Below are 14,584 nucleotides of genomic sequence, written 5' to 3'. Positions count from 1 at the left end.
TATGGCTATATCCGAATTCGATTACAGTATACACTATCCGAATTCGGATTCTGATTCAGATTCGACGGATATTTAATATCTATTACCGAATTCGTATCCGTCGGATATTGTTCAAATTCGGATATTTTCCGTATCCGTTTATCCGGTAAATTCGAACATTTTATTGTAGCACTTTATCTTTTTTCTCCTATTTACTCGAATGAATTTTCCAAATCCTAAAACTAGACCTCTACATTCTCTTCACAAAATTAACTCTCAAACCCTAAAATATATGAGATCCTATTCTTCCTTTTAAAACAAAGGCAGAGAGAGAGAGAGAGAGAGAGGGAGGCGATGGGGATGGATGATAGTGTTGGTAGTGGTCTTTGGGTTTTTCCTTTTTTTTTTGTATATGATGGAATGGGTTTGGGTTATTTTGATGGAATGAGTTTGGGCTATTTTTGTTTTTATTTTATTTTTTCTAAAAAGAATATTTACTTTTCTTATAGAAACAAAAGATAGTGTGTCATTACTAAAAATAAATATTAATGATATTATTAATAATAAATAAAAAGGATTTACTTCTCGGATTCAGATGTTAAACGGATCAGATATACCATTTACCAAATTCGCATCCGCTAAGAGCCGGATATCTCATAAACAGATTCGGATAATATCCGCTTGAAACGGATTCGGATAATATTCGCTTTAAACGGATTCGGATGCGGACGGTAATCGAATTTCCGAATATCCATTTACATCCCTAGGTTCAACCAATGATAAATAAGAGGAATGATAGATACAAGGGCGCCCTTGCATAAAGAGACAGAAAAGGGCTATTGATTGGATCCACGTCATTAAAGTGCAACCCAATTTACTTTCTCATCTGTTTTTGAAAGGTTACCAAAAATGATGTGGATCCAATCAAGAGCCCTTATTCTTCTCCTTCTCCGCCTCCTTATGCAAGGGCTCCCTTACAAGTATCATGTCCTCAATAAATAAATTCGTTAACAATTTTTTTTTTGTCTCTATCAATGCTGGAAATAAGATAAATAAATCTAATAATGTCCAAACTAAGTAAATCCTCACTCATCATCCCATTTCCCATTCCGCGTATCTATATCTATTCCCCGTAATCTGAAAAAATGACATTTAAGGAATGAGCTAATGCTCATGGAGTGGACAAGCGTCCTATAACAGATGGATCAAGTATGCAATTTAACATAAGCAAACAACTTTGATAGTCATAGTCATTTCGCAAAACATATAATGCAAGAGAAATATGTTTATGTTCGTGTGTATCTCTCAACACAGAACAACACCATAAAAAGACTTACAAAAGTCGCGTCCTTAATCCCTTAGTTAAAGGACACATTAAGGAAACAATTTTGAATGTTGCCCAACGGGAAGAAAAGATAAAGCTGCACTTATTGGGCGGTTATAAAACCAAAACGATGCAAGTTAATATCGCCGATAACTTCGAAATTATTCACTAATAATAAAGGTGAAGTTATTCACCAAGGACGACAAAGTTGTTCACTAAGAATGGTGTAGTTATTCACCAAGAGCGGCGAAGTTATGCACCAATAACCTCGAAGTTAAGGGAGAATTTACATGGGCAGTAACAAAATAAAAAATAAAATTTAGAGGAAAAACTTCGAGCCATATGTGAGGCTGGCCGGGCCATGCCGGGCGGTACGCATGTGTGGTATAGCCAACAGCCCATCGGGTCCACTCGGCCACTCATGTGCATAGGTCCCTTTTTCCTATTCTCATTCACAAAGCAAATGAAGTGAAAACTAATATATACCCATGAACCATTCCTCCACTTTCGAATGTGGGACTAAATGTCTCCACAAAGCACAAAAAGAGAATGGAGGGAAATTCAAGTTTTTCTTTGAAAATGCCACAAAAGCTTAAAGTGGACAAACTAAAAGACAAAAGACGTATACAGTCAAAATGAGTAAATAAGTCTAGTGACCAGTGAGACCATCAAAATGGGTAAATAAGTCAACATTTGCTAGGTCCCGGAAAGCCATTTCCCTCCTGAAATTTGCATGAGAGAACAGCGACATATGCTCTTAATCATTTAATTCATCTGATATGGCTGTGTTCGCCTGCAAAAGTCAGCCGCGAGCTGGCTTTGCCCAAAATGGCATAGCAAATCCCTTTTTTAATGATGCGTAATATGTGGTGTTTTCTTGTAGCTATGACAGTCTTAGAAATGTTGAGGTCAATGGCTTCCAAGGTGACCGCCGCCAAAAAGGGTCTGGTTGGGTTTGGGTTGAGTCGGGTTGGATTCATGTTCATCTAGGGCAAAACAGAAAAAATATAAGGAAAAAACATAATCCTAAGAAAATTATGAAAAAATTAGAGGACGGAGCTCGGGTTCGGGTTGGATTGCCAAGGCCTCAACCCTAACCCAATCCTAAATTAAATCGGCTTGTCTTTTCCCAACCCTAACCTGAGCCAAAATCAGATTGAACCCGTCAGGTTCGAGTTGAGCCCGGCCCAAGTTGCACCCCTACTTATGATTCCTTTTACAAATAAGATTAAATAATTCCAGTTCAAATAAGGATTAATTTTTGTGGTATCCAAACGGAACAAGGACCTGTTTTCAGATTGCAAGAAAAACATATCCGATGGAGCATCGTAATTGAAGGTCTCTCTAGGTAAAAATTGAACAAAGTTGGTGCAAGTTATATATCTCTTTTCGTGTGCAAATAAAGTGGGACATTTTGGCAATATTTTTCCTTTCAAAACTTCTCCAAAAAATTCTCACAAACCAAACAGGGCATAAGTAGGTTTACACGTTTTCTATAAAAAAAAAAGATTTTTTTGGGGGAAAAACTCCCAATGAAAATGCATTTACCATTTTTTTTTGAGAGAACGGTTTCTACACACAAGTGTAGATAAGTTATCTACACACTAGCTTAAAATGCAGTGGGGGCCACATTTTTTAGGTGATCCAAAGCATTCATTTGATGGGCCCTCACATAGATAGAGTGTGTCCAAAAAATCAGCTTCATAGGATCATCCTAACCCTTCGAATCGTGGAGGCAAAAAATGGACAGATATATGAAGGTTTATACACGTCCATTTCACCTCCACAAATCGTAGGGTTGGGACGATCCTATGGAGCCGATTTTTTGTGGACACAATATCTATGTGAGGGCGAATCAAATGAATGGTTTGGATCACCCAAACAATATGCCATCCACTGTAATTTAAGCTAGTGTGTAGATAACTTATCTACACTTGTGTGTAGAAACCGTTTTCTCTGTTTTTTTTTTTGCGGGGGGACTCTCATTGAAAATGTGTTTACCAAACATTGGAAAATTCATTTTTCATATAAATTAAAAAAATCCCAAAAAATAAATAAAAAATCCTTACATCCAAACGGCCAGGAGGTTCTTTTTATTGCTGGATAGATTTCCATCATATGCAAGAATGCTATATTGAGGAACTACCATTCTATAAATTTCTTACACAATAACCCTTTGCTGGATAAAATTCTGAAGGAAACCGTAATTTCGAGACCAAAGATGTAAAGTAATGAAATTCCACTAATCTTGAATTCTTGGATGACTTCCATCAATCACATAAAGTGCTAACACAGTTACCTAATCTACCATTAAGAGATTTAGATAAGAAATGAAATGGCAAATCCTAATCTAACACAGTTAGCTAATCTACCATTAATACTTAAGTACCTACCTAATCAAAGCAAATCAGATCTCATAATATCCCCCATAAATTCAAGTGAGCTTCCCATGCTTACTTACAAGCAAAGTGGGAAATAACAAGGTTATAAGGTCTACTACTTGCATAAACGGAAGGAAATAACCTCTTCAGGTTTTAATGGTTCCCCGTTCTTTAACAAACAATCGACGGGTCGGAGTCGCCTGAAATTTTTTGGATTGATCAGTGTCACTGAAGCAAATTCCCCGCAGTCGATATGAACATCATAAATGGTCACTGGTTTAGATCCATAATTCAGAACTTGAACAGAGAAAATGGAGATGTGATCGTGCCCCGTCCCTATTTTGCCTTGTTGTATCTCAATGTTGCTCGGATGGCAAGTTGAGTTCAAACTCTTCCCAGCTGCAATACAATGCCAACTAATTTGGCCGTCCCTATTTTGCCTTGTTGTATCTCAATGTTGCTGGGATGACAAGTTGAGTTCAAACTCTTCCCAGCTGCAATACAATGCCAACTAATTTGGTTAGAACCATAATACGAACACTTAGCGAGTCAACTAAGTGGGTCAACTTAGTGGGTCAGTAAAACAAGTTTAACTATTGACCTCTTATTTATTTATTTTTTGGTAGGCGATTTCGACCTCCTGGTTGAAGAACAAAGCCTAGAAAAATTGGCAATTGAGGGGAGGTTCATTCCCATCGACCTCTTATTTAGTGGTTAAATAACTCATAAACATTTTTTTTTCTATTAATTACAACATAAGAAGGGAAGTGATATATTCTCCCCCTTTCTTCCTTGGGCCACCTCCTAGTAGTGTAAAAGTATAATCATAAATACAACTGGCACAATGAAGAAAAGGGGGCGTCCCTTGTAAAAAATTGGGTTTTTGACAAATTCAAAATGGAACAAAAAGTCAAAAACATTGGTCCTCCACTCTTTATTTTTGTACTTTCCATTTTCGTCCCTCTTTATTTAGAATTCTCTAGGGTTGCAACTTGGGTATGGTTTTACCCTTCCCGCATCGACCTCACCCGAAAATAACATGGGTTGGGTTTACAGAAAAAAAAAAAACCCGAAACCACTCTTATAGGTGTATTGTAGCTTTCTTAAATATCTTTCTAATCACACGACAAATTATTTAAAAAAATATTAATAGAATTGTTTCTTGAGGTGATCATCTTTGTGATGTGTAAAAATAGTTTCTGTCTTTGATTTAAGCACATGATGACATAGATTTAGATATTTTTGGCATGACGATTGGTTGTTTTCTACAAACTTCGAAATTAGCCACTCTAAACAATAAAAACCCGACCTGACCTGACCCGAAAAACTATCTGGGTGGGGTCGAGTTTATGAAACTCAGGTTTTCCCATGAAAAATTAGGCCCAACCCGAGACAATTTCTTGGGTAGGGCAGGGTTCTGGAAAACCCGACCCGCCCAACCCGAGTTGCAACCCAAGAATTTTCCATTGGATCTAGTTGTACTTTGACCAACAAAAAAGGTTCTAATTAAACAAAAGATGGGTTGTTACTAAAAATAGGGTGGAAATAAAGTTTTCTCAAAAAAAAAAAAAAGTCAAAATCCGGAGTTACTACGTTTTTATAGGGAAATAATATTAACACAATTATGTTTTTTTTATAATTGCACTAACCTATCTTGTCATTTAACGTTTAAAGAGTCGTCTAGGGTTATTACAGTTCCCAAAAAACTCTTACAAACCAATTAAAAAGGAAAAGAGAAGCTGTATTTGTGCAATTATTTAATAATGGTTATATCATATGTATACGTAAGAGAGAGTTACCAGCAGCTTGGAAGCCCATGAGAAGAGCACAGAAAAGGACGAAAAGCCAGGCCGAAGACATATTTGATGGATCAAGGGTGAGCTAGAAAAGGAGACGAGCCTTTCAGCCTTTGCAAAAGATGCAAGAGCTTTTTTCCTCCACTTCTCAGCCCAATTCTTTGGAAAACAAAATAACCACCACAAGCTCTTGTGTCTTAATAAATAAAGGGACCTATATATAGAACGAAGGCTATTGATAGAAATTAGAAATAGTAACTAAAACCTACAAGCTTTTGTGTCTTAATAAATAAAGGGGCCTATAGAAGGAAGGCAATTGATAGAAATTAGAAACAGTAACTAAATACTTCAATTCTTCATTTAGAGACTCCTATTCTTGCTTATTCCAAAAATAACCCTGCATGGATACTCCCTCTCTCTATAAAATTCCAAATCAAAGCGAAGGCTAACATATTAGGGACTTCGTAATTCTATTTCTTCCTCTTCTTCTCTCTATAATTTTAAGTATCTCTTCGTAATTCTATTTCTTCCTCTTCTTCTCTCTATAATTTTAAGTATCTTTTTCCTGTTGGGACTGAGATAAAATGGTAAGTCGATGATCTCATCTGTAATGAACAAAAATAGCTTCCAAGACATAGATGGCATATGTGCTCGGCAATTGGCACCGTCGAATTGATTGGTCATCACAAGGCCACCCAATGGGTCCATGTCAAATATGCCAATCGGAGATCTCTCTCGTAAGATTGTGCCATTGCTAAATCAATGGCTTAAAGACATCTTTATGATTCAACAACCAAGGAAAATTACAAAAGAAATAAGTGTTTTTAACAAAATAGAGGAAGAAGGAACTTTATTTATAAAGCACAGGAGCAAAACGTTTTTTTACAACCAAGGAAAATTCCTAGCTAGGAGAAAACTAGAAAGTAATAAAAATTTAATACTTTTGAATTATTTTCAGTACTTCCCTTTAATTCAAAGTGCTTTGTAAATATGTCGAGGACGCCATGTAACTTGAAAAACTCCTCCTTTTGAATTGCTTTTTTTAAACATGTGGGCGATTTGATCCACCATGTTGAAATGCTCTAGCTTGATTTCTTCTTGAGTCACAAATTCTCTTTAATTTGGATTTGTAAATCCATTTTTCACGTAAAAGCAAATAGTCCCACATCGATAAGTGAAATGGATGGAGATGAGCATCATCCCTCTAACATCTAGCTTTTAGGGGGTGAGTTCTACCTGGTTAAATTCCCTACAAATGGTATTAGAGCTCAGGGCGTGGTAACCCCGGCAATCTCCCCCTCCATGCGGAAGTAACACGGAGAATCTCGCCCCTCCACACGGTGGCAAAGTTGGAACCACAAGATACTACATCGGGGTTTCTGAGATCTTCCCCGATGGGCATTTCCACCCTCGGAGGGAAACCGGGGTTACCACACCCTGAGCTATGATCCAATTTTTGTGGCAAAAAGCCCACCGCCAATAACACCTGCCAATCTACCACCGGCGAATACACAGAAATACCCAAGATCTTGCACAACAAGGTGGAGAAAATATTTGCCAACAAACCACAACCACCAACAAAAGGAATCACAAGCAACCCCAAGAAGACAAGAATATACTTGGTTCACCACAATGGGCTACTCTAGGGATAAGGCAACACAAAATATCCACTATTTAGAACCAATAGTACAATGTTACCTCTACCTTAACTCTTGAAAGAAATATCCTGTCCCCAATATTGATAGTGGCACCTCCCATTTATTCTCATTTTTTTAATTTTATATTCATGCATTTGGCACTCCACTCCTTTGATCCATACACCCCCATCTTTTGTCCAAAAGCAAAATCCCACCCTCAGAATTTGATAATTACACTCGTAAAAGACAACAACATCAAACTTTGGTTCTCACTAGTTTCATCAAGCGTCGTTCCAATGTCATTGATATTTGTCGCTGCCACCAATCTCCAATTGTTGCTCTCCTACCAACTTTTCATCTGCTTTCTATGTCTATCTTCCTTCCAAATCATATTTTTTATTTTATTTTTGTCTACTATTTCAATTGCAGTACCTCTTTGAGGAGCATACCTGAAAATGAGTTCTACTCAGTTGAGAAATCTCGATTCCTAGAGGTGCATGCTTGGGAGAGTAGCTTCAAATTCCATAAGGATTGACATCAAAAGATGACCCATGACATCTAATTCTATATTCCACAAGGATCGATAACTAAAACCGTGATGGTTTGCCCATTGAGACTTGATTCATTGTGATCCATCTCCTTAAAGATAAGTATTTAATACCGATCAATCCTTGAAGATTCATGTCTAAAATTGGTCCATGAAAACTCGCCCATTGAGGCTAGAGTTTCATATATTAAGCGTACTGAGGCTCATATCTCAAGCAGCATAATATTTGGCAATCAGCTTCAATCATCCGACAACAAGCATAAATCATCGTTCTTTAGCAATACCGACAACTTATATCAGGCGACATCCTCAGCATGCAATTTATCAATATTTAGTATCATTGATCAGATTGGGAATTTTAATTGAGGAGTTTTATTGTAGTATCAAACGCATGTTGATTTCGAATCCACATACGTTTGATGGGGCATGTTAGAGTAGATCAAATCTATCAGATCTGAACATTGGATCACAAGTATTAGATGCGAAGAAAGGTAGTTAGAACTTAGAACAGAGAAGGAAACTGGTTTAGATTAGGATTATCTTCTTATTATCTTTATCTTACCATGATTATCTGTAAGTGTTTTATATAAGCACCTATCATTGTTAATGAAGGACAACTGAGATTAATCAAATCTCCAAAACTTATCAATTTGAAGTATTGGGCCTCATAAAAACTTAGTCACACAAGCACATTTTCTAAAGGGGGTTTGCTAGGTCCCGGGAAGCCATTTCTCCGCCGACATTTGCATGAGAGAACATCACACATGCTCACATTTTAGCAGATTGTCTTATTCATTTAATTCATCTAGATGGCTGTTCTTACTGTGAAATGGCTTTCCGTAAAATGCCCTAGAAAATCCCTTCTTTTAAGGGTACTGATAAATCGACCCCCAAATATCTTAAATCGACCCCCTATGTCTTTTTCTCTCTCCTCTGGGCTAGAGTGAGAGATAGGAGAAAGACAGAGACAAAGGGGGTCGATTTAAGATATTTGGGGGTCGATTTATCACTCTCCTTTTTTAATGATGCATAATATGTGGTGTTTTCTTGTGGCTATGACAGTTTTAGAAATGTTGTGGTCAATGGATTCCAAGGAGACCTTATGATCCCATTTATAAATAAGATTAAATATTCCATTTCAAATAATCTAAGGTCTTTTTTGCATATTGCAAGAAAAACATTTCCGATGGATCATCATATATTGAATGTCTCTCTAAGTAAAAATTATAGAAAATAATATTTTCTATGAAAATAATATTCCATGGAAAATAAAATTGCAGGGTCTAAGATGGTTTACAACTTTTCTTTTAATTTTTTATTTATTTTGGAAAATACTCCCATGGAAAATGCGTTTATTTTTCATAAAAATTAAAAAATTCCAGAAAAAAAAAAAAATCCTTACTTCCAAACAGCCAGTAGGTTCTTTTATTGCCGGATAGATTTTCATCATATACAAGAATGCTTATTTACAACGAACGTGGGAAGTAACAAGTTCATAAGGTCTACTATTTGTATAATAGAAGGAAATAACCTCGTTAGGATTTAATGGTTCCCCGTTCTTCAACAAACAATCGCCCGGTTGGAGTCGCCTGAAAATATTTGGATTGATCAATGTCATTGAAGCAAATTCCCCGCAGTTGATATGAACATCATAAATGGTGACCGGTTTAGGTGGATGATTAAGAATTTGAACCAAGAACATGGGGACATGATTGTACGCGAGCCCTACTTGGTCTTGATGTATCTGAATATTGCTCGGATGACAAGTTGCGGCCAAGCTTCCTTGGTTCCCAGCTGTAATGCCATGCTAGCTAATCTGGTTAATTAGAACTATAATACCAAAAACTTAGCGAGTCTACTCAACTCAACTCGATGGTAAAACTAGTTGACTCGCCGACAACACGTCCCGATATGAAAAGTGAAAACACACTACAATATTCAAATTCTCGAGTTCTGACTTATTTATTTATTGGTAGGTAAGCTGGAATTGAAACTCCGAACCTACAGATTGAAGAACAAAGCCTCGATTAATTGAGCTAGAGGCTCAATCCCATCGACTTCTTATTTATCGGTTAAATAACTCAAACAAATTTTTTAGAGGTGCAACTATTGTCGGGTGGGGTTGAGCTTTTGCTAAAAAATGAATTGGAATCAACTTGAACATGACCCAATTTTAAGGTAAAAGCTCAACCTGAATTCCCAAAAATCAGCATGAGATGCACCACTAATATTTAAGGGAAGTGATATATTCTCCCTCTTCTTACGTCGGCCACCCTCCTCTAGTGTATTTATGACTACTCATTTTACGCTACAAGGGGTGGCCCTCCGATCTATATTGGAACTACATATTATGGAAACCTTTATAGATCGGAGGGATGGGATCATCCTTTGGAAATGATTTGCGGGGCACACCCTATTTACATTGTGGGCTATCAAATTGACGGTTTGGATCATCATATGGCCTAAGCCGTACAACATTTTGAAAAAATCTTAGACTACATGGGCTTACAACATATAAAATCTCTGTATATAGCTAGAATTCTATAGGGAAACGAAATCACAACCTAGGTTTTAAATTTCGGTTTCGGAGGAGCGTCAAGGGTCTCCACCGAAACCCGAAATTTCGGATTTCGGTCGAAATTTAAAACCTTGATCAAAACTATGTTTTTATAATTGCACTAACCCATCTTGTCATTCAATAACTATGTTTTTATAATTGCACTAACCCAAGTTGTCATTCAATGTTGAAGAAGTCGTCAAGGGTTATTACAGTTCCCAAAAAGCTCTGACAAACCAATTAAAAAGACAAGCTGCGTTTGTGCAATTATTAAAGAATGGTTGTGCTTGGTATCATACTATCATTTCCCATTTTATATCATATGTATAAGTAAATTCTAAGAGAGAGAGAGAGGGATTTACCAGCAGCTTCGAAACCCATGAGAACAACAGCGAAAAGGACAAAAAGCCTGGCCGAAGACATATGTGATGGATTAAGGGTGAGATAGAAAAGGAGCCGAGCCTTTCTTCCTACAGTTTTCAGCCCAAATCTTTCGAAAAACAAAATAACAAGCACAAGTTCGTGTGTCTTAATAAATAAGGGAAGAGACCCATATAAGGAAGGCTATTGATAGAAATAGTAACTAAATCCTTCATTTAGAAATCCACATTTCTTGCTTATTGCAAAAATAACCCTTGGCATGTTCGGCAGTCACTATATTCCGGGATTCTTCCAAAAATAAGGAAGCCTGTCTCTCAAATTTCTCCTTCTTTTTCAACAAATTAATGAGATTCATTGGAGTGACACATAATCGCTTCCAAAGATTGTCATTAAAACATTGGAAAACGTCTTTTACAACTTCCTTTTTCCCCCTAAGTAAAAAAAATTAATAGGGTCTGTTCAAGCTATCTTTTTTAGTATGTAAATAAATTAGAAAATTTTGATAATATTTTTCCTTTCAAAACTTTCCCTAAAAAATTCTTCTAATCCAAAAGAGATTGTTTCTGATAGAACACCGTTCCATCATAAGAGAAATTAGAGAAGAAGATGATGGGGAAAGAGAAAATAATGAGTTAATTCGAGGAAACTCAGGCCTCCAATGAGTTAATTCGAGGAAATTCGACCTCCAAGATGCAAACTGCACTTAATTTGATTATTCATTCCTCAAAAGCCATATGGCATCTACATTATATAGAAATTTGGGAAAGCAAAATATGAAAATAGAAATCAACAGAATAAAAAACATGAAATAAGGAAAGCTAATATAAGATAGCAATAACATAAATGAGGAAAGCATCTAAATAGGAAAATCTATTCCTAACATTCTCCTGCCCTTAATTTCAACCTTGTCCTCAAGGTTGATTATCCTCATCGTCGTCGTCGGAATAACTAGCTGGCTCGATCATCAACAACCGTTTTTGTTCTCAACGATGACCCTTATGCCATTTTCTCATCACAGTGCCAACATAGCCCCTTAGTCATTCAGTCCTTGAGTTCTTCTTCCGTCAATCGCTTCACATGCATATTACGACTCGTGAATTTTATGGGACCTTATCGAAGAAGATCAAGGGGTCGGCTAGTAAAGCCATCACACGAACGTCGACTATCTTCATGTAGTCTTTCCTCCTGCAATCGTGCATAAGAGATAGCTGCCGTCATCGTGCGAGGACGATACATCTTGACTTCCAGCCGAATTTTCGTGCGAAGTCCTTCAATAAATGTTCCCACTAATTGAGGTTCCAACCAATCTTGTGCACGATTGACGAGTCGTTCGAAACGGCTTTGATACTCTAAGACTGTCGTACTTTGTCGTATCTCTGCTAACTCGCCGTGAACGTTCTCATACTGGGAGGGGCCAAAACGTACTAACAATCCATCTACAAACTTTCTCCAGTTTGGCAATCCGAGATAGATCCCCTCAAACCACTTGAACCATTGGATGGCATCACCTTCTAAATTAATGGAGGTGATGGTAACCTGTTGGTAGATGGGAGTTTGATAGAATCGGAAAAAACGTTCCGCTCGTGTCACTCATCGCTCTGGATCACTACCATCCCATCGTGGGAAGTCTATCTTCATATGGGGACAATATTGCTCTCGTTCAACGCCGAAGCCACCTTCCTGACGAACACGATCCTCGTCCCGTCGATCCGGTATGTTGACAGATCTAAGCCCTGCACCCGAATTGTCATGAGTAATGGTTGGCTCAGGTGATGGACGGATTTGGAGAAGAAGATCCGTGATCTTTTGTAACTGTGTCTCAATGTTGTTGAATCGTGCCTGATAAACCGCATTGAGTTCTTTTATGATTTCAGCTTTCAACTTCGCTTCCAAGGCTTGTTCGTCTGATGAAGAACCACTCTTGTTCTCGGCAGCCATGGAATAAGCCTTCAAATCTCTGATACCGAGCTCGTTCTTTTGAAGGCACGTCAGAGGCATCCACCAGGAAGTGCTCTGATACCAAGTTGATAGAACACCGTTCTATCAGAAGAGAAATTAGGGAAGAAGATGACGGGGAAAGGGAAAATAAGGAGTTAATTCGAGGAAACTCAGGCCTCCAATGAATTAATTCGAGGAAACTCGACCTCCAAGATGCAAACTGTACTTAATTTGATTATTCCTTCCTCAAAAGCCATACGTCATCTACATTATATAGAAATTAGGGAAAGCAAAATATGAAAATAGAAATCAGCAGAATAGAAAACAGGAAATAAGGAAAGCTAATATAAGATATCAATAACATAAATAACGAAAGCATCTAAACATAACAATATTTTCTATGAAAAAATATTCCATAGAAAATAAATTCAAGGGTCTAGTAAGTTTACAGCTTTTCTTGAAAAAGTTTGATTTTTGCAAAAAAAAACTTGCATGGAAAATGAGTTTTCCAATGTTTAATTTGGTAAAGGGATTTCTCATATAAAAAATTCCAAAAAAAATTCGTAACATCCAAACAGCTAGTAGGATCTGGATAGATTTCCATTAGGTACAAGAACGATATATATATATATATATATATATATATATATATATATATATATTAATGAGGAACTTTTATTCTATAAAAATTATATATAATAGCTGAAAAGTCCTTTATTGCCGGATAAAATTCTACATAAATTGAACCAGGAAACCATAATTTCGATACCAAACAAAATAATCTCATGCAAGAGATATCAAGTGAGCTTCCCAGGCTTACAACGAACATGGGAAGTACAAGGTTATAAGGTTTACTATTTGCATAATAGAATGAAATAACCTCATTAGGTTTTAATGGATCCCCGTTCTTCAACAAACAATCGCCCGGACCGAGTCGCCTGAAAATTTTTGGATCAATCATTTTCACTGAAGCAAATGCCCGGCAGCTGATATGAACACCATAAATAGTGAGTGATTTAGGTGCATGATTGATAATTTGAACGAAGAAAATGGGGACATGACCTGGCCCCAACCCCATTCGGTCTTGATGTATCTGAATGTTGCTCGGATAACAAGTCTCGGCCAAAATTTCTTGCTTCCCAGCTGTAATGCCATAACCATAATACCAAAACTCAGTGAGTGGACTCAACTCGATAGTAAATTAGCCATAGTCATATCATAATCCCTTTACCAAATTAAACATTGGAAAACTCAGTGAGTGGACCATAACTTGAACCAATCCTATGCAACTTCTAATTGTGGGACCTTCAATTTATTATAATATCCCTCAAAATTAGCCATAGTCATATCATTTACCCCTAAATAGACATGTCTTGTTAGGGTACAAAAGAAAACTCTATCGTTTCTATTACTCTCTTAAGCCAAATAAAAAAAAATTCAAACAAACCAAAAACAAATCTTTGACTCAACCTACATCCCTGCTTGAAGAGTAAAGATGAATGGTTTATGACAAATATATGTTTAGTTCTGTTTGAGAGAGAGAGAGAGAGACCTGCAGCTTGGAGAGAAAGAGAGACCTGCAGCTTGGAAGCCCATGACATATTTAATGGAAAGGCTGAAGTAGAAAGAGACGAGCCTTTTCAAAGCAATGCAAGAGCTTTCTCTCCCCACTTTTCAGCCCAACTCTTTGGAAAAAATTAATATACCCAGCACAAGCTCTTGGGTGTTAATAAACAAAAGAAGGGACCCATAGATGGAATGTCATTGATTGAAATGGTAACATCCTTCTTTAGTTAGAAACGGCTATTGCTTGCTTATTCCAAAAAATAAGCTTGTTCCAAAAATAACCCTGCACGTACACTCTCTTGTATAAAGCTTTCTAAAATTCCAAAGCAAAGCATGATCCAAGACACAGATGGCATATGTACTTGGCAATTGGGACCGTTGAATTGATGGGTCATTCGCAAAATTGGGACATTGCTAAAACAATGGCTTAAGAAAAAATACAAAAGAAATGATGGTTTTTAAGAAAAAGAAGGAAGGA

General features: G+C 37.0%; 1 long non-coding RNA gene across 1 annotated transcript; it reads right to left on the bottom strand.

Moving 5' to 3' along the window:
* Positions 1-3,604: 3,604 nt before the first annotated feature.
* LOC143850789 (uncharacterized) lies at positions 3,605-10,716 on the bottom strand. The gene is made up of 3 exons (XR_013236055.1): positions 10,584-10,716; positions 9,196-9,458; positions 3,605-4,178 (listed from the first exon to the last, which is right to left on the bottom strand). It is a non-coding gene; the product is annotated as an uncharacterized LOC143850789 (long non-coding RNA).
* Positions 10,717-14,584: the final 3,868 nt, after the last annotated feature.

The sequence above is a fragment of the Tasmannia lanceolata genome, unplaced genomic scaffold, assembly GCF_043159265.1.
Source record: "Tasmannia lanceolata isolate RefF3 unplaced genomic scaffold, GAP_Taslan_0.1 ptg000003l, whole genome shotgun sequence".
Taxonomy (NCBI): Eukaryota; Viridiplantae; Streptophyta; class Magnoliopsida; order Canellales; family Winteraceae; genus Tasmannia; species Tasmannia lanceolata.
The sequence above is the reverse complement of the archived record's forward strand: the minus strand, read 5'-3'. Positions and strand labels throughout refer to the sequence as shown.